A 23415-nucleotide genomic window follows, 5' to 3' on the forward strand; every position below is an offset into this window, starting at 1 on the left:
GGTGAATGGTGGCAGCAGCCAGGTATACACAGTGTCTTATGGGTGAGAAGAAAATCTGAAATGGGACATACACATTAGAAGATCCACTTCTGTCCTAGATAAATTTCCTGGGGCAGGAAGGGAAGTTACGCTGCTGTCAGGGAGGGTTAGACACCTGTTTATACTGCTTGATCTAGCTACACCAAAAATTTGCCAAATGGGGAGGGGTGAGTGGACTTTGGTTTGCTGCACAATCTACCCAGTCTTGGAGAATATAGTTGAAGACGTCTTGCTAAGCATCCCCAAATTTTGGTAGGATTTTAATGGAGTGTCTTCTTTAAAACTGGTGGCTGTGCACTTAACCTAATGGATCAGCTTATCCAGGTGGTCAGGCCCTAAAGCCATAGATGAGGAGGGATTACGGAAACCACAGTGGCAAAATCTGCACTGAACTTGAATTCACACACCTCAGAATTCTCCTTGGAGTTGAAAAGTGCGGCATTGTGCATATCCTAGCTAGAGTTTATGAATAAAACACCCACTGCCCTTGTCCTCTCACTGTCGCCTGTCTGATACCTGCCCTCATGAAGCTCATGGCTGTCGGGAGCCTAAGGGCACCTGTGGAGGTGCTCAGGCAAGTCCCAGCGTGTGGAGGCAGCCGGGACTCTTGGGGGAGACTGTGCCTGGCATCAGGAGGCAGGGGCACATCCTCAGCTCGCTGGGACTGTGGGCAGCATTACTGCAGAGGGAAGGGCAGAAGGAGCACGGGAGGGAGCCGGGGGACCCCTCCCTGACATTCCCAGGAGTCTTGAAGCTAAATCAGATCTTGCATTTGAAAGTGCCAGCACAGAGGGGTGACTAGAAACAGTTGGGGATTCAAGGCACTTTGGCTTTCTCAAAAACTCCTCAAACACGAAGGGAATCGTCTTCATCACAAGCTACACCTACAGGCTGCTGTCTGTTGAGCACCGAGCACACTGCAGGGCGGGGGAGAGACTCCAGGTCCTTGTTCACGTCTCTTCTCCTCTGCTTCCTGGAAGCTGCCTGCAGGGAACATGGGATCCTAGGTAAACCTCCAACAGTTTGGGAATAAATACATGATCAACTCACCAGTTTAAATACAAAGACAGAAAAAAACCTTTTCATATAAGTAACAGTAGCACATTGTTTGGGGAAAAAGCGTCCCATTTGTGCTGATATCTGAGGTGGTGTGGAAAGATATTCTGAAGGAAAGTTGTGCCACTTCCATGGGGCTGAGGTCCCAAGAAGCAGGAAAGGCTTCTTCCTGACTGACTGATGGAAGCTCTGTCCAGGTGCCTTCCATTCAGGGCCAAGGTGAGGACCTGGGCTCTTCCCAATGGCACTGATCTCGGGAGGCAGCAGTGAGTGGTTGAGCGAAGTGACATCTTAATTCCCTGCCCAGGAATTGAACCTGGGTACCCTGGATGAGAGCCCGGAATCCTAGCCAGGAGACTAGCGAGGGCTAGAGGCTGAATGCTATTGTTTCATGGATCATTGCCTCCAGTGAAAAGTGCATTTATCACAGAGGCAGAAACTGTAAATGCAGGTAGAGACTTTATTATTAGAAACATAGCACAAGTGGGAGAGCACAGAAAGAAATGGTTTAGTTGAGACAGAAGCAAGGCAGAGATGCAATCCTGGAGAGAAAGAGTGTGGATGTCCCCCCCGGTGAGCAGGAGCACAGTCAAGAGCCGGTCAAGTCATTCGTATGAGGCAGTCCTTCTGGATTTTGCCTTCCTTCAGGCCTATCATCTGGTTTCTTTTTCCACACCTGACCTCCCTGGGACACTCCCCTGCATTCATACACACATCCCTCAGCCAAGATGGATCTCGAAGTGAAGGTTTCCGTGAGGAGCAAGACTCATTATGGTCTGGCATTCTCCTTGACTTTTGACCCACAAGGAGCCTTGCTTTGCATGTCCGGTGTCTCCCTTGTCCCAAAAGATGCGGGAGTGGAGATCCCTTTATCCTTTACTCTAACGAGGTTTTGCCCCTCTTTGTCCTTGCCATGACGGTTACATTTAGGTATTTATAAGAGACAAACACTGGCTATTTATGCTGTCTCTATTGTTTTATTCATTTCAGAGAGCAAGCATGAGGCTGATTGTAAGTGCCTCGACTGTAGCCAATATATCTCTTGGCACAGAGAATACTAACATTTGTAAGCATCCAGCCTGAAGCCCACTTCTTTGTGCCCTACGAAATGCACACAGGAGGCCAGGTGAAAATGTCTAACTTGGAGTCCATCCATCCATACTCCTCTGCTTTACTGTGTGATGCATAAATACTTTCTTTTTTTAAATTTTTTTTAGCTGTATATAGTATACCATTTTATTTCTTTATTTATTTTTTACTTTACAATATTGTATTGGTTTTTCCATACAACAACACGAATCCACCAGGGGGGTGTACTCATGTTCCCCATCCTGAACCCCCCTCCCACCTCCCTCCCGATACTACCCCTCTGAGTCAGCCCAGTGGGAAATGCTCACTAATTCTGTTCCGTGTCTTTGCTGGGACAGGAAGATGATGTGACTTGCCAAAATAACCGTCAGGGCACAGAAGCCTTGAGATATATATAGCTTTGTGATTGAGTCCAACACAAATACTTGGAAGTCATACTCCTTGAACTTCAGACAGGGCACAGGTATCTCCCAGGCCCGTGACTTCAACCTCCAAAGGCTAAGTCTCTGTGTCTAACTTGCCTTTCATTCAGTTGTTCACTTCTGGTGCCATTTCAGAGCCCGGTGGTCGTAGTAATTTTCAGAAGGCAGACATGTAAAGGGAAGACCCTGCAGAGATCAACCTAATCAAGGTGAGAGGGTCTGGCCACTGTATGCTCCCCACATTGATCCCATGAGTAGTCTCTCACAGTGAGCTTCCCCAGGGAGGCAGCTCCTTCAGTGGAGGCCAATTCCAGAGAAGACTTTTGCTCTGAGTCCTCACCCACCAACACCTGTGGCCCTGGGCAAATGAGGGGGCTAGTGACAAAGAGGAGATCTGGGTGGCACCACAGCATCCACTCTAATCCACCCCTCCCGACTTTGGCATACACTCCCTTCATCTGGTGAGTGCGCCTCATCTGAGGACAGCTCCTTGAGGATTCTGGTTGGTCTCCTCTCCTCCTAAAGAAGCTCCGAGAGAAAGACTGGACAAATGCTGGGCCCTCACAGTTGCAGCAGCTGCTGCACCACAACTGATGGTCACTCTCTCTTGCCTGAGATCCGATTCTAAATCCCCTGTACTCTCAGCCAGGACCTCGGCCATTTCCAGTGGCTTCCCTGGTGAGGTAATACAGACTTTGTCCCTCAGGGTTCTGAAGGCCTGGGCCCAACACCCTTCCTAGACCCTTGCTCTTGGACCTGTCAGTTCACCACTGAAATGGGGCAGGAACCAAGACGCACCCCCTGGCTGTTAGAGATGTTTCTTCGCTGTTCCCCCTGTGCCAGAGTAACCCGCACACTCCTTAGGAACAAGGTCAGCTCTGCCTGCTGGGATGGGAACTGTTCTCTGTGTGTGTTGGTCTCCTAGCAGGAGGAGCCCAAAGTGCCCAGATGGGAACCATGGCTGATGGGTCAGTAGGACTGTTATTGTGTCTCCTGGGGGAAACTTCTTGCTTTGGGAACAGCCTGTCTTGTGTCACCACCAGCAATAGGGTAACCAGTAGCCACATGAGGCTGGGTATTGTGAACTCAAGTGTGCTTAGTGTGTCCCAGGGCCTGGCCTTCTACCTTAACATAAGTGAAGTGAAGTAGCCCAGTTGTGTCCAACTCTTTGCCACCCCGTGGACTGTAGCCCACCAGGCTCCTCTGTCCATGGGATTCTCCAGGCAAGAATACTGGAGTGGGTTTCCATTTCCCTCTCCAGGGGATCCCCGTGACCTAGGGATCGAATCCAGGTCTCCAGCATTACAGGCTGTGGCCCAGCTAGTAAACAATCTGGCTGCAATGCGGGAGACATGAGTTCAATCCCTGGCTCAGGAAGATCCCCTGGAGAAGGGAATGGCTGCCCACTCTGGTAACATAATGTGAAGTCAAATGTAAATAGCTAGATGTGGCTACTGTGGACATCCCTGCTGTGGAACTACAGAAGTTACTCTTAAGAACTGGAAGCACAACTTCCCTTGTGGGTCACTGGGAGTGGCGGCAGGTGGGGTCATGAGTCACTGGGAGTGGTCGTACAGGGAGTCATAGATCTCTGGGAGTGGTGACAGGTGGGGTCATGGGTCAGTGGAGGTGGTGATCATCGGGGTCACTCTACCCTCTGGTTCAAGGACCATACATCTTACCTCGTGGGGAACTAAGGATGACAGATATGGAGCATGTCCGATCCCTGGAGGGTGACACCCCAGCACCACGGGCTCTCAAATCCCAGTGTGCACCCCACATGTGCTTTGTAGAGGCCATTCCACTGTTCCAGAAGACCAGGAGCTTCTGGATGGTGGGGGCTGAGATAGCGACTTTGGATCCCATGGCCACTTGCCCTCTGAGCCCCTGGTGTGCTGTTAGAGGATCTCTTGGTCTTGCATGGTTTTCTGAAATACCCTGTGTCAGTCAGTTCTGCTTTCTGTGAGCCCTCAGAGTGGTGCCAGACAAGGTGCTGCAAGCAGGAAAGCGAAACCCACGTCTAGAGTGTGTACCTATCAATTTCAGTAAAGATGAACCTCTCCTCCTACAAGGATGGAACTGAGATGTTGTGATCAACTCACCATTAGTGGCTCAATGATCTTCTGGCGGGACGGTGCCACTGAGGGATCGGCATCACTCTGTCCATGGTAGGGCAAACACCTGGTAGGCGCCGTAGCTCATCTGGCCTGCTGGTGGCGCCTGTGCTGCTGAGCCCAGATGCAGCACCACCCTGGGCCCCATGGCTCCTCCACGCATGAGAGCACTGGGCAGCCCTGAGGGACCACTGACAGGCTGGGCGCTCTCAGTTCTTCAGGCATCGGGTCTTCAGCGATGCTTCTTGCCTCTTGTATGCTGCATGCTTTTGTGAGTAGTAAGAGGCAATGCAGATATCTTCCTTTTTGGTGTCCCTTCCTATCGGTTCGTTGATGTTCCCCTTCTCCAAACCTACTTGTGGCAATCTACCAAAATGTCTCATTCTAAGCTGACTGACTGGCCAATCCATTTTCCATCATCTTTAAGCCCAGTCTATTCTTGACGCAGGCCATTTCCTTTGTCCATATATAGTGGATCCCTAGAGGCACCATCAGAAGTTGCATCCACTGGGAGTACATTTCTGCTCGCCACTGTCTCTATGGCCACATGTGGTGGAGGTGTATTGCAGAGGAGTCCATTTCCACCTGCGGTTTCAGTTCATCTCCACTCAGCATTTCTACACCCCCAGCACCTGGTCAGGAAAGAACTTCCTGGTCCATTAATCTCCAGGAATAAACTGAGGCAGAGCTGCTTGTGACACATTGGCAGGTCATATTGGGGTTTAGCTCACCTTCTTGGTGATCTATGGCCCTGCTTGGGTCTGGTCTCCTCAGAGACACCACTTCTGTTTTGTGGTGGATTACTGTTGCAGTCGCCTCCCTTTGTGGGTCTGACAGAACCTAGCTCATGAGGACCAATGGCTGCATGCCGTATGCCGAGGAGGCGGCCATGTGTTCCAGCGAAAAAAAGCAAACCTGGCAAAGCAGTTGCTATCGAGTGGGTGGTGGTCCACAGTCCTCCTTAGGAGCCTGATAGGTTTGAGTAGGGTCCAGACCGCTGAGGAGGTATGGTGGGGACCACCTGCCTGCATCCTTTTGGTGTTAAGGGTGTCATTAATGTTGCACATCTCCCAGACCAGAGGGAATCTTGGTTTGTATTTACTCTCACAGTCAGGTGCAGGGAGTGCACTTCGTCTTCCCCGCTCTGATAGCTTCTGTACTAATGGCCTTGTGTGCATTCAGGGCTTGTGCCCATCATCAAGCACGTCTGTTCTCATCACACATCTGCAGATGGCAGGCAGGAGCTCTCTGGGTCAGATCTAGGCCAGAACTCCATATGTTCCTGTGCACACATGCTCCCCGTCCACTGTGGACACTGACGGAGTGAAGGCCTGAGTATCACTTCCCACAGCATCCCATTTCTTGATGTCTTTACAATGTTTGCATCTTTCTTGTCTTGCCCATGTTCAGTCATGAAGGTGAATGATGTGGGTCTCTTTGTGGGACAGACTTGGGGAATGATGGCTGCATACATCTGCCAGGGTGTTTCAGAGTCTTTACTCATGAGGATCCCTCCTTCCCTTTGGTCAATGGATTCTGTGTCTGACAATTGACTCAGGTCTGGGAACTGGGGAAGACGTCATGACTCTTGGAGCCCTCTCCTGCATCCTCCTGCTCACTCATCCTTGTTGTCTATCAGACAGTAAGGAGTCTGCCTGCAATGCAGGTGACCTGGGTTTGATCCCTGAGTGGGGAAGGTCCTCTGTAGAAGGGAATGGCAACCCACTCCAATATTCTTTCCTGGAGAATTCCATGGACAGAGGAGCCTGGCTGGCTACAGTTCATGGGGTTGTAAAGAGTCAGACAACAATTGATCCATCCATCCATCCACCCACCCCATCCATCTATCTATCTGTGTCCCAAATAGAAAAATGCATAAAGGAGACAAAAGGCAACTAACAAAAGAAATATAAATGACTAAAAACCTTGAGAACCTTAATGTTTTTAGAACTCAAAGAAAGTGTATATTAAAACATTGAGAACATCCAGTGAACGTGGACAGTAGTTAATGTCATGTAGGAAAAGGGAAAACAGACTTGCTCAAGCATTACTGATGGTGATGCACACTGATCTGACCTTTCTGGAGGGGAATCTGGCAATAGGTAGGGAACATCTAAACAGGCATACCCTTATACAGCAATTTCACATCCAGGAATTTATTATTAGGAAATAACTGGACAACTCCACATGGACATATGTACAGGGATTTCCAGGGAGAACAACCTAAACCTCCATTTAGAAACCTGGTTAAATAAGTTATGCTACATGGATATCATGAAATTGTCTTTAGCTACCAAAAATGATAAAAAGCCATATTTAGTGATATAGAAAGAAGCCTACAATATAATAAGTACAAAAGCTAGACTACAAAAGTGTGCAGTGTGATACATTTCTTTTGTAAAATTCTGTGTGAAATGTACAAAAAAAAAAAAAAAGTCTGGAGAATATATAGGCCAGAAAAAATATTTTTGGTTACCTCTGAATTATAGGATTTTGTTTGAGTTTTACTTTTTCATATGTTTCTGCATTCTCTGAATTTTAGGTAATGAACATGCATAACTTTTGAAATCAGATAAAATCATTAATGCTGAAATGCTCTGAAAAGTGGAATGAAATGCTTGGTCAGGAGACTTCAGTAGAAAGGTGATCGCTCTTCCCTTCCATTCCCACCTGAAGCCAGTGCATCAGAGCATCTCCAGATGGAATTATGCTTCAACTGTCTCATGCAGATGAATATCTATCCTCTTTCTTAAAGTTTCCAGAAAAAGAAGCTTCAAAATTCCCTATGACAATTCATTCCAGAGTTTCTCAAATCCGTCTGAAAAAGAAATTTCCCCTAATGTTTAATCTGAAACACCTGTTCTGTGACTTAAGCCACTGCATTTCTGCTTCAATTTGCAGTGAAAATAGGATCTGGTGGCTGCCATTGGTCCTCAATCAGTTCAGCTCAGTCATGTCCGACTCTTTGCAAACCCATGGACTGCAGCATGCCAGGCCTCCCTGTCTACCACCAATTCCCGGAGTTTACTCAAACTCATGTCCATTGAGTCAGTGATGCCATCCAACCATCTCATCCTCTGTCATCCCCTTTTCCTCTCGCCTTCAATCTTTCCCAGCATCAGGGTCTTTTCCAATAAGTCAGTTCTTTGCATCTGGTGGCCAAAGTATTGGAGTTTCAGCTTCAGCATCAGTCCTTCCAATGAATATTCAGAAACGATTTCCTTTAGGATGGACTGCTTGCATCTCCTTGCAGTCCAGGGGATTCTCAAGAGTCTTTTCAAATACCACAGTTCAAAAGCATGAATTCTTCAGTGCTCAACTTTCTTTATGACCCTACTCTCACATCCATACATGACTACTGGAAAAACCATAGCTTTGACTAGATGGACCTTTGTTGGCAAAGTAGTGCCTCTGCTTTTGAGTATGCTGTCTAGGTTGTTCATAACTTTTCTTCCAAGGAGCACGTGTCTTTTCATTTCATGGCTGCAGTCACCATCTGCAGTGGTTTTGGGAACCCCCCCCCCAAAAGTCTCTCACTGTTTCTATTGTTTCACCATTTATTTGCCGTGAAGTGATGGGACTGGATGCCATGATCTTAGTTTTTTGAATGTTGAATTTTAAGCCAGCTTTTTCACTCTCCTCTTTCACTTTCATCAGGAGGCTCCTAAGTTGCTCTTTGCTTTCTGCCATGAGGGTGATATCATCTGCATATCTGAGTTTATTGATATTTCTCCTGGCAATGTTGCTATGCCAACAGGAAGCTACTTAAAAAGAGTCCCCTGAACCCCAGAGGGACAAGATTGCAGGCTGGAGACAAGGTGTCATGGAGCACTTTTTTCTGCCCTTGTCAACCAACGGGAAGTCCTCAAAGCAGATGAAAGGCCCCAGCATAATTTTCCTGGTTCTCTTCCCCGTAACATCTTTGTGCACCAAATTTATCTCAGCCTTTCAACTCATGGAACCCTCCCTGCTGTCTCAGCGACAGTCCACTCTTACTACACCCAGAATACAGATGGGAAAACTGAGGCTGGAAAAGAGTCATCACTGGCTCAAGATCTTAACCCTGGGTTCTGCACCATGACACCACAATGCCAAGGACAAACCCAGGCAAGGACACTGATCTGGGCTGCTCAGCCCTGCACTGTGAGGCTGATGGCCATATACCCTCATGGTTAACCGGGGTACCTGGAGGGTGACCAGGGCACAGAAGCTGGGGTGGGCATTCAAGAGACAGCTTCCAGATCATGGGCTGACAGAAAACCACAATTTTGCTCAGGGAAAACATGGCTTTTGCAATTTGGGGTCCAGGTTAATCCTAAGAATATGATTAGCTACCAAGCATGTTGCAAGTGAGGCCCGGGTGCCACTCCCTGAAGGCAGCTTTCCATCCTGTCCAAAGTTAACGCACAGGCTTCTCCGAGACAGAAGAGGCCGCCCAGCAGGGCAAGCTGCACCAGCAGCAGCACAATGCCCTTTCTGCTCGTCTCCTCTACCTGCTTTTCCTATCAGTGCTTGAGAAGTGTGCTATGAAAGCAAGTCAACGAAGTGAGCTTAATGCTGCTGAGCTTCCGGTGTTATTGACTGTATCTCAAAACTAGAGACTCCTGAATCACATTAACACCCCAGAATTGTGTTGCTGGACCCAGGTTTTGTGAGGCTGTAGTGGGAGACCGCACAGGGCTCCGGATATCCTGAAACAAGATGGTGTATAGGTTTCCGGAATTACAAACTAGTGAATACACGTGCTTGCCAAGGGTCCTTCCTTTTTTTAGCTCTGCTAAGCCACTTCAGTCGTGTCCTACTCTGTGTGACCCCAGAGACAGCAGCCCACCAGGCTCCCCCGTCCCTGGGATTCTCCAGGCAAGAACACTGGACTGGAGTGGGTTGCCATTTCCTTCTCTAATGCATGAAAGTGAAAAGTGAAAGTGAAGTCGCTCAGTTGTGTCCGACCCTCGGCAACCCCATGGACTGCAGCCTTCCAGGCTCCTCCATCCATGGGACTCTCCAGGCAAGAGTACTGGAGTGGGGTGCCATTGCCTACTCCCTTTTCAGCTCTAGGTTCCTCCCATTTCTGCCAGAGAAGGACATGGTTGGTACCAAAATATTCCACATCCTGAGGCAGTTTGGCAGATGGTGGGGTGTGTAGTCATCCAGGTTGACCTGGGGCTGGTACTTAGTCCTGCCTGTCCCAGGAAGGGCATCCTTGTAGGCCAAAGGCTGGAAGAAGGTAATGCATCCAATATCCCTGGGCCTCTGTCAGGCCTCTGAAAGTGTTGGTTCTTACTGGGGCTGGGGTCACGTGTGCCTAATGTTTTGTCCAAAAGCCTTGGGGACCACAAGAGTTTAGAGATTTAGAAATCATTAACAGGGACACAGAGATCATCAATATGCAGGCAGCGTCTGGCAAACACACCGACATGGCTACAGTGAACCATGAGACTGTTACTACCAAGTGGGATACACAGAGAAAATTCGGGATACTATAAATAGCTTCTTGGTATCATCCACTTTTGGTGTGACTACCAAAAGGGTTTAAATCAAGTTGCTGAATGCACTTGGCTGTTGAAATGTTCTGGGTGATGAAATGGTGAACAGAAGTTCATGGATCTGAGGCAGCAGGCAGATGTTAACTCTTGCAGTTCAGGGAAGAGGCTTCCAGCTTTATGGATTCCTGGTCATGGTACAGCCCCCAGTTCACAAAGCCTGTCAGTTTGACTCAGCTCACACTGCCTTCTGTCCTCAGGGGCCACTATATACAGCTTTGCTCAAAATCCACCAGTGGCCCTCAAGTCCCAACCCAGGCCACATCCTATAGGATCTTTGGGACTGGGGGCCGATGGTGTTCATGTTCTCCTCCTTTCCGAGCTGGAGGCTCTTCACTGTCTGCTTGTCTCCCAGTTGCAGGTTTCAAGGCACAAGCCTGCATTCCCACTCATTCTGGAGAAAGTTCTCTTGGGAAAAGAGATGCCTCTTCAACCACTATTTGTAGTAGGTGCTTTCTGTTTTATAGATTGCTTTCATGTGCTTTCATCTTGTGACCTCCTCACTCCTATCAGATGCACCGACAAATAGGATTATTCCGAATGGGGACATTTCACACTGTGCTCATCCTTCAGATAAAGAAAGGGAGACTCATAGAGGGGGTGATTTGCTGAGACACACACTCCGGCAGTGGTGGTGCTGGGGATCACTCCAGGTTTGAGATGGCAGAACGGAGTGTCTGCTTCCTCCCACACTGCCTCTGTGGAGGACCAGAGCCTGCCCAGCCTACCTGGGTAGTGCTGCACATACCATCAAGCAGCCTTGCCTCTGCAAGCAATGGATGAAACTTCACAGCACATCAGTCTCTAGAAATCCTTTGCCAAAAATCCCTTGGGGGAGCTGAACTGATGGTGTCAGCTTGGCGACCCTACACAGACTTGCCTGTTCCAGCCACAAATGTGGGCTCAGTTCCCTCCATGGGTCTGACCTATCGGGGGGCCCTCCCCCCATTTCCCAGCCAAGGAGACCCTCTTCACTACAAGGCCCGATCCAGATGGCCCTCCCATCTAAAAACCCCTCCATGGTCCTTTGATGTTCGTCAGCGGTTGGTTCCCCACTCTTCATGCTCCCCAACCTCTGCCTCGTTTCAGGATCTGCACTGCACAGGTCTGCCTGGAAGATGCACTCCAGCCTCCCCACCCCCCAGCCCTGAGTGATGCAGGAGTGAGTGGACGCCTGAGGCCCTGCACGGTGGAGGAGCCTCTTGCAGGACGGGTGTCCTTGGACTTGAATGCGCTTTGCCTCATGAGGTCTGGCTCACAGACCTGCCCTCTCCCATCAGGCTGTGCTTACACCAGAGCTAGCAGATGGCTGGGTGGCCAGTGCACTGGAAAGAGTTTTCCTGCCCAACCCAGCAGCTATCTGCTGCAAAAGATGCTAAGAGCCCTTCCTCCCAGGCTGCAAGCAGGGCAGAGCATGGTGCCACCCAGGCCAAGCACTTGGCATCCTGTGTGTATACACAGCCACCGCTCAGGCACCAATTCCTGGTTTTAGTTCTCCCGCTCGGTCAGTAGTGATCACGAGCCTCAGGCACTGTGAGGGCCTGACCACTGGGGCCTACCGTGGACACCTCCAACGCCTGTCTGTGCTCTGCACCTCCCGACGGGCTGGCAGGAACTGTCAGGTCAACATCGCAGGTGCAGGGATGCCTTGCCCACCCTGCCTGTTCCCTGTCCCCTTGGTGGTGAGTCCCCAGCCACCCTCTGGCACCAACTCCCCCCTACCCCATCCCCTGGAATAGCCTCACGAAGGACCCATCCCAAGAAGGTTGGCCCGAGTGAGAGGTAGCGAGATGGGGCCTTGGTACGGGGTTGACATCCCCGTCCCACTGTTTATGAGGACCCATCCTGAGTTTAGTCCATGTGCATTCAGCCCTGGGCTCAAAGCCACAGCCTAGCTGCTAGAATTTTGCTGGGCTGGCATGGGAAAAGGAATTCCCTGGCAAGTGAGAAGATCCAGGCCTGTGGATCATGGGAGGAATAGAGAGAAGTGACATTTTTGCTTTGCTGTCCACAGGGAATGAACAGCTCAGGGTGAAGAACAATGAGAACCAAGGGGTGGCCCAGGGTCTTTCCAGTAGCTGACAAAACCTCAGGCAGTGGACAAACATTGGCCCAGGATTCAACAGGAATGGCTGAACCTCAAAGATATTGAGCATTCCGCCAAGGCAGGCCTGACCCGCTGGCATCAGAGGTCCTCTTGGGAAAAGCTGCATCCCTGACATGAAGGCCAGGGAGACCAGGAAGCAGGTCCCTGAAGACCAGAACTACCCAGACATCTCTGAACTTCTGAGCTTGTGGCAGCAGCCCACCCACCCCACCCCACCAATGAGCTGGAGAACCCCCACCCCCATCCCAAGGGAGCAAATGGGACTGGAGCCCTCCCTCACTGGTGCCCTCCATCCCAGGAAGCAGGGGAACTCCCCGCCCCGAGTTGTGGCAGGACCACAGCACTACCAGCAGGAGAGCCCAGGAACCATGGGAAGAGGTGGTCACATACTGCTCGGCCACCAAGCAGAGCGAAGTCACCACACAACATAGGCTGAGCTCGCCGGGCTTGGTGATGGAGGAGACGGACGACACCTCCTTCCCCCCATTCCCACTGGCCCAGGGACTGCAACAGAGGTCACAGGGTTGTACTGAGTGGCCAGAAGCCAGGGGCCATGACAAGGGTTGCCACTGCCCAGGAGGCCAGATCCACAGAGTGGGGAAGGTGATCAGTACAACATGGCCTCCTTGGGGCTCAATGGATGGGCAACAGATCAAGGTACAGTCCAAAACAACACTGAGGCCAAGAGCAGCTGCCCCAGTAGACCGGTCAAGATCCCTCATTCAGGTTTGGCCCCTGAGCCAGTTCTCAGATCTGGAACTGAGGAACAGGAGGGATGGGGTGGGCCTCAGGGGAAGGACCACAGCAAACAGACCCAGGAACAAACTCAGCCCCTCTCAAAAGGACCTTGGGCTCTGCGTCGGTGACCCCATGCAGGGAGGTGGGACCACCAGAGGGGTGGAAGTTGCCGGACCCAGGGTCAACTTGACACTGATGTGAGAGACCCAGGTAATTCTGACTCTGCAGCCACTTCAGGACGACCTCCTGGGCTGGAGTTTCTGGGCACAGGGGGTCAAGGGGCAAGGAACACAGGGCCAGTCCCGAGGATTCATCAGTCTGTCTTGAGCTGGGAGAGCCTGGAATGCAGTATCCCCCAGAGCCAAGTGCAGTGCTTAGTGAGACATCTGTCAAAGAGTTCTTCAGAACCTGGGGGCACATGTTATGTGAGGGAAAAATGGTAAGGCCAAACAGAAACCCTGCATGAACTTGTGAGTAAGAGAGAAACACACAGAAAAAGAGGGGGGATACACGCCCCACTCATGAACCAGAGAACCTTCTCAGCTCTGGTGGTGCCTTATGGGCATCCTCTGCTCCTGACTTCTCACATCCTCTCGGTGCTTCGCCAAGTCACCATGGTGGGCACCTTGGTGGGCAAGTACTCAAAGGGTAGCTCGATGGGACTCCCACCCAGAGCATGAGTCCACTCACTAAAGTCCTCTCACCATGAGTATGGGATGGCAATGCACACTCGAGACCGCCCTCCCTGCTCCTCGATCTCTCAAACAAAGCACCTGGACCCATTCAGTGGCCCTCAGCCTGGTGTCCAGAAGCCCCCTCCAGTGCTGGGGTCCTGGTGCCTGGGTTGTGGCCAACTTGCCCAGACAGAAGACACTGAAGAGCCCATAGACCCCAGAGCTTGGGTGTGATGGAGACGCGCAATGCAGCATCTCCAGCTCCCAGGTCAGATGTGATATAAAGGCCTTCGATGTGAATGTGAGCGGGTCAGCGCCAGACTCTCAGAGAAGGTCCTGAGGTCCCCCTGGGCAGTGTCCCATCCCCTGGGCAGGCAGCACCCTGAGAAGTGGCAACAAAGTGGCCACTCATGTCTTCTCAAGATATTGCAGTGAAACTGAGATGAAATAAAAACATGTCCAGTTCCTCAGGCTGGCCCCTCGATCTGGGATGTATGGAGAGGGACGCAGCCAACAGGAGCTGCCCTGGGGACAGAGGGGAAGGTTGGCCAACCTCCTGGAACTACACTGCCATGCCTGGGCTTGTCCAGTGTGCGGAAGTCCAAGGCCCAGAACTAAAGCTAGGCAGGGACCGAGGGACTGAAGGACGTGAAGGAGCCCTCTCTCATGGGCAGAGTGCTGGATGCCAGGGCAGAGTCTCCTCTGGTACTATTCGGCCCAGGTTCCAAGCCTGGAGGTGGATGGCGGCCCCCAGCAGGAGGGCCTGAGGGACACGCACTGACCTCTGGGGCACTTACAGTTCCAAAAGTCCAGGTGAATACTGAGTCTGCCACAAGCCTTCAAACAGAAGAGGACAAATCTGACACACAAACAACCAGGGCAGAATGAGCACCCAGACCCAAAAGAAGTGCCCAAAACTCAGCACAGAAAGGACACGCAGCTCAGTGGAAAGATGAGCAACAGGCATTTCAGAGACGAAACCACATCAGCCAAGGAGGACACGAGGGAAACCGAGAATCTGGGTCAAGCTCGTCCCAGGTCAGTGCTGCCCGCAAATGCACAGCAGGAGCAACGTGGAACCCTCACCAAGCCTCAGAGACCCAGGTTGGGTGGGAGGCAGCACTCCCCATGGCTCGGTCCTCACATCTGGGCATGTGAGGAGAGCTGGGGCCAGCAGCAGGGAAGGGACAGGTGTGGAGAAATGCTACAGAGCAGGGCCTCACAGCTTCCCCATCAGCAGCCACACCTCATAGGTCTCCAGTTCACTGGGCAAGGTCTCGTTCAAAGCCAGGATTTGGAGGAACAGCAGCAGCCCACAATCTGTTCAAAGGACCCTCCCTCATGATCTGAAACCACTACCGGGAGGTTCTGGGGTTTCTGGAGACAGCTGATAACCACTCTTGGGGAGAGGAGCAGGGTGCCACCATGAGGGAGTTGGGTGTGGTGATCGCTCGGGTTCCTGCAATGCTGAGGCCTCAAATCCAGGAGGCAGCCTCTGCTCCTCAACTTGTGCCTGGGAGGCTTCTGCATGCTGGAAGAGAAAGCACTGCTTCGCCACTCAACATTCCCACGGCAGCAGCTGTGTGCGTGCCTGGCTAATGGGAACAGGGAGACACCGACCTTGCCTTCCTGGAACTCGGTGAACCTCGGGGGGTTCCAGACTCGTGCACAGCAGCCACAGCCTGGGAGGAAGAGAGGGGCAAAGACGGGCAGCAGGAAGATGCAGAGTGCCCCAGAACTCCCAGATGACAGCACCTGGCACCCAAGTGAACAGAGAAAGGAATGTTACTGTCATACCTGGAAGGAGGGCAATAGGTTGTCAGGACAAGAGGAGCCAGTGGTCCAGGGACAAAACTGCATGAGAAAGTGGGGGGTCCTGGATGTGCTCTGTGCAGAGTGCTGGGCCAGCGCAGCTACCCAGAGTGTGGGGTGATGAGGAAGGAGACCTGAGACCACCGGAAGCCTCCCCCAGGGCACCACAGACAGGTTGGGGCTTAAACAGGAGAGGGCTCGGCTGCACTTTAAATCCGGGGTTGACAAGGACCGAGTGCATGTGGTGTGGCACAGAACCTATGGTGTACAACTGGAGGAGAAGAGACAAGAGGGGTCCAGGCAGGCGGGGAGCCTAGGCTGACAGCACTGGCCCCAGGCCATGAGGCCTGAGCTCAGCTACTAGCAGTGGGGACAGGGAAAGGAACATTTACTCTGATCAGGCACTTGGGAGGCAAGGAGACAGTAGGGAGGGCGGTGGTCAGGAGCAGAGTCAGGTGGCTGCCCTGGGTGGGCTGAGCCCCCACATGAGAGCAAGAGTTCAGGAAATAGTTTTGAAGGTGAAGCTGTCTTTCTCTGAGACATCTCAGGTCCCAGGGGAAGCAGGAGTCACAGTGAGGATTTTCCTTCTCATCTGCAAAAAAGACAAAGAAAAAAACAAAACAAAACAAAACAGATAGACTGTTGCTCAGCACTGGGCCAGCAGCCCCAGGGTGGCCTGGATGGGAGCTGGCCTGGGCTTTCAGCCCAGAGATGGGGAACTCCGCCCAGAGGCCCCGCCTCTCACGGCTTCCCTGGCCCCTGAGGAACAGTCTGAAGCTCAAATGTGATCGCTGTCACTTTGACTCTCACCAAGTCTCGGGGAGTGGACGCCCATGGCAAGGGCTCAAAAGGGCACAGTCTGGCCTCCTCCAAGGAGCTGGACAGGCCCAGCCTCCATGGGTTCCCTGGGCCCACAGCTCCATCCCTATCAGCTCTGCCCTGCTCCACCCCAGCCCAGCTCCCCAGGGGCACCACCCCGCCCTGCCCCAGCCCCACCTCCTTCTCCAGAATCTCCTCCTCACCCAGGTCTTTCCCACACTTCAGCCCCAGACTCCCTGCCCTGCTCCTCCCACCTCCGCCCCTCTCTTCTGCCGGCTGCTCACTTCCTGATCCTCCTTCAGGCTCGCTCCAGGCCGCCGGTCTCAAGGCTCCTTCCGGCCTAATCTTCCAGGCTCCTCAAGAGTGTGGAGGCTCCTATTTTGTCTCCTAATGGACAAGGCCAGCAAGGGAATGCGCCTTGGTTCCTACGTGCGTGCCTGCATGAGGATGGGAAGCCATACACACCGGAAAACAGGGGCTTCAGTGCTTGTGGGCAGGACGGGACCAAGGCCAGCTTGCGCTTTCACCTGTCAGAGGTCTCAGGTGTCAGTGGTGGATCACTGTCCTGTCTGGTTGCCACAGCCCGGCCATCCCAAAGCGCCCATGACTCGCTCACTCTGCTTGCAGGCAGGCGGGACCTGCTTCATATGCAGAAGGTACCTCCGGGCAGGCCCTCCAGGCTCTGCGACCAGGAGCACCTGCCAGGCAGCCAAACTGTACCTTCTGGTCCCCTCCACGGCCACAGTCCCTTCCCGCCATCCTTCTAAGTGTGTGTCCCGACATTGCCCTGGGCCACATATGAAGGCCTCCTTGACTTCCTTCCAGCCTCCTGCTTGTCCCTGGACTGTGACCTCACGCAAGCGCCACCTGACCCCGGCAGGCCAACCCCACCAGGCCCTGACTCTGCAGGGCTCAGCCGCTTGTCCGTGGTTCCCAACCACGAGTCCAGGGAGGATGGCCCACTGACTCGGCGGACACCCAGATCCTTCCAGAGTGATAGTGTGAGGGGAGAAGTCATTTTCTCTTGTTCCTTGTGGGGTCTCCTGGGTTGTAAATCACCATCACTCCTGGGGAGTGGGTTTCTGTGCTGCGGGCTGAGGCATCGTGGGGTCCCTGTCCCAGCCGCATGAGGATAGGCCAGCTGCTGTGATGAGCAGAACCCACCCTGAGGGAACCTGCACGTGTGTTTCACATTGGTTGGGCCCTCCTGGGTCCCCGTGGTCTGAGGCTGCTGCCCAGAAGAAAAATGTGGTGGCTTGTTGTCCAACATTGCTGTCTTGTCACAGGTGATTTTCTCCCTGTTGCTCTGGTCCTTGCCCAGGTGAAGATGCCCAGACAAGCAGGCAGAAGAGTGTTTTCGCCTCTGGGCACCAAACAGGCACCCTCTGCTTTGAGAGATAGGAGCGCTTGCAGCCCCTTCTTACTCAGGGATCCCACCGACACAGTTGAGATTTGGTGGCGCCCAGGAGGGAGGGGTTGGGTTGGCTGAGACATTGACTGGTGGAAACTGGGCAAGCCAGGGATCCAGTCACACACCCCAGTAGAGGACATAGCAATGGCCATGCCCCAGGGGCCAGCCAGGCTCCCTGGTACCTAGCTCAGACCCAGTGAAGAGGGTGACCCTTTCTCACCCGGCAAGTGGACGGAGATTCTGTGGGATGATGATGCTCGGGGCCAGCCAGTGTGTGAGGACATGGCACCGTTGTCTGTGGTTTGGGGCGTGAACACAAGGGAAGCCTTTACAGAAGGCAGTTTGCTGGCATGTGTCAGCACCTCGGGTGTGTGCCCTGTGCCCCGAGCCTCCTCCTGCACAGCCCTTCAGTCAGTGAGTGTGTGGTCACATCGAGTGGCTCTATTGCCAGAATGAGTTTTCCCTTCTCTTCCATCAGGAGGGAAGTGTCAGCAACTTCTGGGACCCCAACACTGGGAGGTGAAAACAGACAATGTGTAAGGTTGAAAACAGACACATGAAGTTGTGCAGACGTGGAGGAGTGTGCCCGAGGTGCTGGGGGTGAAGTCATCCCCCCTCTCCCCGACTACAGAGAGATGTCCGGATAGGGCTGACCTTCTGTCTTCAATTGCCGGCAGTCGTGTCAGGGTCAGAGGCCAGGTGGCTCAAACCACAAACCGTGTTGGTTTAGGAGGCCAGCAGCCAAGGTTGAGGTGTTGACAGAGAGTCTGTCTCATCTCTCCTCCCTCACTTCTGGGACATAGCTGGCCATGATGGGCATGTCTGGGCTTGGAGAGTTCTGCCTTCCTCTTCACCCCAGTTCTCCTGTATGCCTGTCTTTAAATGTGTCCTTTGTATGGGGACAGCCATCCTGTGAGAGGTGGTCCATCCTAATGAGCTCACTAGACCTCTATTAAGACCTTTCCTTTGTCTATAAGATCACACTGCTGTGCTTGGGATTGAGATCCCAGCACTTGGATTTGAGGGGATGTGATGTGACTCCTCACACCCTACAAAGGCGCTGAGGAACACACTGGAATGTTCCTAGGGTGGAAGGATGGTCCTCATGGCTGCTGGGGGTGGAGGGAATCCAGGGGCGAGGAGAGCACGCTGCCAGGGTAGGAGCCACATCACGTGGGGCCTCATGGATTTGCAAGAACTGTGACTCTGCTGTGCTCGGGGAAGGAAAGGCCCCGGAGACCCTGGGCTGATTGCCTCAGGGACCTTGTCCCCACCCTCACAGCCATGTGGAAACAGAGGCTCTGCGAGGTGTTGAGAGCCTGCTGAGGTTGCGGGCCATGGCTCTGCTCCTCCGCCTCTCCCCCACTCCAGTAAACAGGGACCCCCCTCTAAGTACAAGGATAGAAGTGAAGATGGATTGCCTGTGGTCAGTCCCATGTAGTCATGGGCTATCTCTCTATGCCTTGGCACCTCCTCAGCCGTGGAAAGATGTGACAGTAACCTAGCAGGTTCTCTGAGGTTTAAATTCTGTGATCCCGGCATGGTTCCATCCCAGGCCCTGGCAAGCACAGGGAGCGCACCCATCACAGAAGTCCCTGCTCTCCTTTGTTCATTCTGTAGGCTCTGGGCAGGGCCCAGGGCATCTGCTGACAGTGGAGGCAGTGGTGTGGGAAGGGCTGCAAGGAAGGTGCCTCCCAAAGGCTTGGGGAAGACACCTGGCAGGGCCGTCCAGGGTGGCCCCGGGGCCAAGGCCAGGTTGGTTAGCACAGATCTGCCCTCAGCAGGCCTAGAGTAACATGGGGGATCTTCAGAGCATGGGCAGTGATGGGGCCGGGACCTGAGGGGTGGGGTGGGGGTCGGGGGGAAGCCAAGCCCAGGACTGTGCCTGTCTGTGCAGAGAAAGGACCAGAAGCAGGCTATTGGGCTGCAAAGCCAGGGGGACCCACGTTCCCTCCTCAGTGCTCCCAGAGTTTCAGGACCCTCTGTCTTGGAACTCACCAAGTGCCTCTCTCCACCTGTCCTACCCTCCTTCCTGACTTCCCCACAGATTGCATGTGATGGACAGGTCCTCTGGGTCACCATGCACCTGTCAGCAGACAGTGTGGAGATAGATGGAAAGATCCAGCCCTCTGTGACCCCCTCTTCTGTGTTACCAGGCTTGCAGGATGCTGGGGCACTTGGGCCTATGTCCAGACTAGGGCGTTGTGTTGGACATGGTGCCTAGATCCTAAATACAACTATGAGGGCAGAGCAACAAGGGCTGGTGTTCAGCTTGTGGAAATCTTGTACTTGTCTTTGGGTTTGGTGTCATGTGTTTGCAAGGCCCTTGGCAGGTGGAGTGACCCTGATTTCCAGCGGGCCTCTTGGGGATGGCCCTAGATTGGGAGCTGGAGACACTCAGCTGCTGATCAGAAACTTGTGGCATCGTCGGTGGACCCAGGAGGAGCCCCTTCTGCTTCAGGGTGCATGACTCATGGAAGCCGACACTCCCATCATCAGGAGCCAGACTGGGTCTTCTGCTGTGTGACAGGCAAGGCCCAGGGACCCATCCGTCCTAGGCTGGCCTCAGTGCATGGCTTGGGAGCCACACTCTTGGCTGAACGTGTGAAATGCTGCTGCTTCAGATGAAAAGGGACCGTGGGGACCAGACTTAGGCCTGCTTGGGGCGTGGGCTTCCAGCCTTATGGGCTCACCCAGTGCCGTGTGTGAATAGCATAGACAGACAGAACACAGACTCACGCTTCTCATTCGATTCTTCATTTACTCCCATGTTGTTTTTGCAGTCATGAGAGCCCATGACTCCAAAACAACAAAGTTTTGTTGTACTGTATTAGAGCTAGAAATAGATTTTTGCTTACAAGAGAATGCTTTTGTGTGTCCCTAGGGACCTGGCAGCTCAGGGACTGGGATTATCCTTGAACTGCTCACAGAGGGCACACGTGTAATCTGAGCACTCCTCCTCCTCCTCATCCACCTCAGGGGCCTCACTTGGGGCCACAACTAAAATGGCCACCTTCACGATGGAATCATAGGTGTTGTACAAATTCATCGCTGAAACATAATCTGGGTACCTTGGGGGGCTCTTGGGCAGTTGCCCTGCGCTGTCCCTTCCAGCAGTAGCCGGGGATACAGACATGGAATTGCTGGACATACCCTCTTCACTGGGGAGATGGTTTTCCTTGGCCTGCCTGGCTACACTGCCTATAAACCAAAGGCCACAAAACAGAAATGAGCAATGGCCAGGGATTCTGTGAACATTTGGGGCTCCCTTCTGGACCTTCTTGTCAGCCTCTTGGGTGGACTCATTGTGACGAAATCGAGGAGAGCATCTGGTCACCACCACTTGCTTCTTTCTCTTTGGGGCCGCTGTCGAGCTGGTGGCGGGCTGAGCAGTTGTTCTGGGGTCACCTTTCCTCTAGATGTTCTGCAGGAGCAGAGGCTTGTCTCTCTGAAACTTGGAGTTGCGATAGATCTGAAAGGAGATGAATCACTTCAGCCACCGTGGGGGAGAATGGCCATTGCTCGCCGCCCTCCTCCCCACCACCGTCGTGGCCTTGGTTAAGTATGGAGATAAGGTCTCTTCATTCCTGGCAGGTTATGAGGCCCTAGCAAGTGCACTCCCTAGAGCTCCCCCAGTGCTGGCTGTGCTTGATGTGCTACTGGCGCTCCCTGACATCAAGTGGCCCCTCGGGGTCTGGAGTCACCCCTGTGGATCCTGTCTAGGGGATGCTGGAACAAGACAGGCCCTGCTTTCTCTTCTTTCCTTAACCACCCTCTCATGAGAAAAATACTCTCCTGGGAAATGAAACCTGTCCAGCACTCAGCTCATCGAGTCTAGTCTCCCCAGGGCTCTCTACATTACCATCATCCTCTTCTTCCCTGCAGAGCAACCTGAAGGGCACATTTTACTGAACATACAGGTTCAGTTTGTGAATGAAAGTCTTGATGCTGTCTGTCGAAGATCCTGTCTGTGCCCCTACGCTGGAAGACCTCCACCTGGAAGAGATCTGCCTCGATGACCACCATGTCTCCCTCATCGTTCCAGTGCACAGAGGTGAAGGCTGCATTCTCCATGATCATCCAGAGCTTCCTTGGGAAGGACAGCCTGAGGAGGGCATTGTTCTCTTCCTCATTGGCTGTTTCTGGGTTCAGGCCCTGTCGGGGTGGGTTGTTGGGAGCCCAGATCTGGACTTTCAGGTTGGTCCCATAGCTTCTCCAAAGCCTCCCCTGAATCCACGTTTGGATCTGGGGAGACCTGCTGTGGCCTCTCCATCAGTTGATGGGGCCAGCAGGGCTGTGCATGTCTCGTTGGAACTCTGACTAACCATGAAGCCAGTCTAGCTCAGGAGCATTCACCACCCAAGCAGTGAACGTTCATGGCAGAAGGGCCTCACACCACGGTCAGGGTGCCCAATAAATACTGTCTGGAGATTCTAGAATCTCGGCTGTGGGCCATGCAGCCAATTAAGTGATCGGCGTCCTTAATTCCTTTGTGATATCACAGAGGTGATATGCAGAGGCAGCCCTGGCCCAGTGTTGGGGAGCGGGGGATGGGAAAGGAGATGTGATCCCCAGCTTGTCTCTCCACTGAAAGTACAGAAAAGTATGTTTCAGGTTTCCTGAAAAGGCTTCCATCTGCTGCCAGGCTCCTTGTTTCAGGAGGCCAGGCCCTGGATGGGTTGACAAATGTGCTCCTGGCTTCACTCCCCTCCCTAGTAATGGGCAGACCTGTGGCTGGCTGTTCAGAGCCAGGCCCTGGTGAGTCCTAGCTCGGCTAACACTGAGAGAGACTCCAGGAGCCAGATGGGACCCTGGCGGATGTCCCTCCCAGGAGATGGGGTCCATAGTGTCCTGGGTGGCCTAGCCTGAGTTGGTGGGTCCCCCATCCTTCCTCCTCTTCTGGCTTTGGCCTCCTCCATTTGGCGCTGCTGGTTGGTAGGTTGTGTTCAGATGGCCCCAAAGTCAGGAGCCCTATTGTCCTGCCCCCGCCGCCCCTCAGGTTGAATTCTCCCCAGAGTAGGGCTGTGCTCAAGTACAGTGGGAGCGACCTCACGTTCCATTTGACTGTTCCCAAGCACCTGAGACAAAGACTCCCAAGGAGGCCGTGTGGGAGGGCATAGCCAGGCACTCCACTTAGCTTGCAGCCTCCCAGGCTCTGCCCACCCCCAGACCTCATCCTGCTGCAGATCACAGGCTGTTGTCTTCAGTTTCCATTTCTTCCCATAAAGACTGCTCTTGTGGCCCTAGAGTGCCCAATATGGGAAAACCTGTGTGTGTGCTTTCCCCATCCCCTTCCTGGAGCCTCGGATTCAGCCTCCCTTGAGGCTGCCTCAAAAGCCCTATTTCCTTTTGTCAATGGGGTGGTTGGGTTTCTGCTACCCCCAGTCCTGGCCTCCCATGTCCAACGTGGGTCTCCATGGGTACTTGCTCTTTGAAAGACTTGATTGGGGGCTCAGGCAACAGCCTGTTCTATTGAAAACAAGCATTTCACTGGCCCTCTTCTCTGCCCCTGCCCCTGTCCCCACCACCACTGTGGACCTGTTCTCCCTTACCCAGATCCAGGCCCATCAAATGATTTTGCTGGCTCTTGG

At 53.0% G+C, this 23415-nt stretch overlaps 1 pseudogene; it reads right to left on the bottom strand.

The window, feature by feature from the left end:
* Positions 1-20720: 20720 nt before the first annotated feature.
* Positions 20721-22152, bottom strand: LOC102190111 (annotated as a pseudogene).
* Between the last annotated feature and the right edge of the window lie 1263 nt (positions 22153-23415).

This window comes from Capra hircus, unplaced genomic scaffold (genome assembly GCF_001704415.2).
Source record: "Capra hircus breed San Clemente unplaced genomic scaffold, ASM170441v1, whole genome shotgun sequence".
Taxonomy (NCBI): Eukaryota; Metazoa; Chordata; class Mammalia; order Artiodactyla; family Bovidae; genus Capra; species Capra hircus.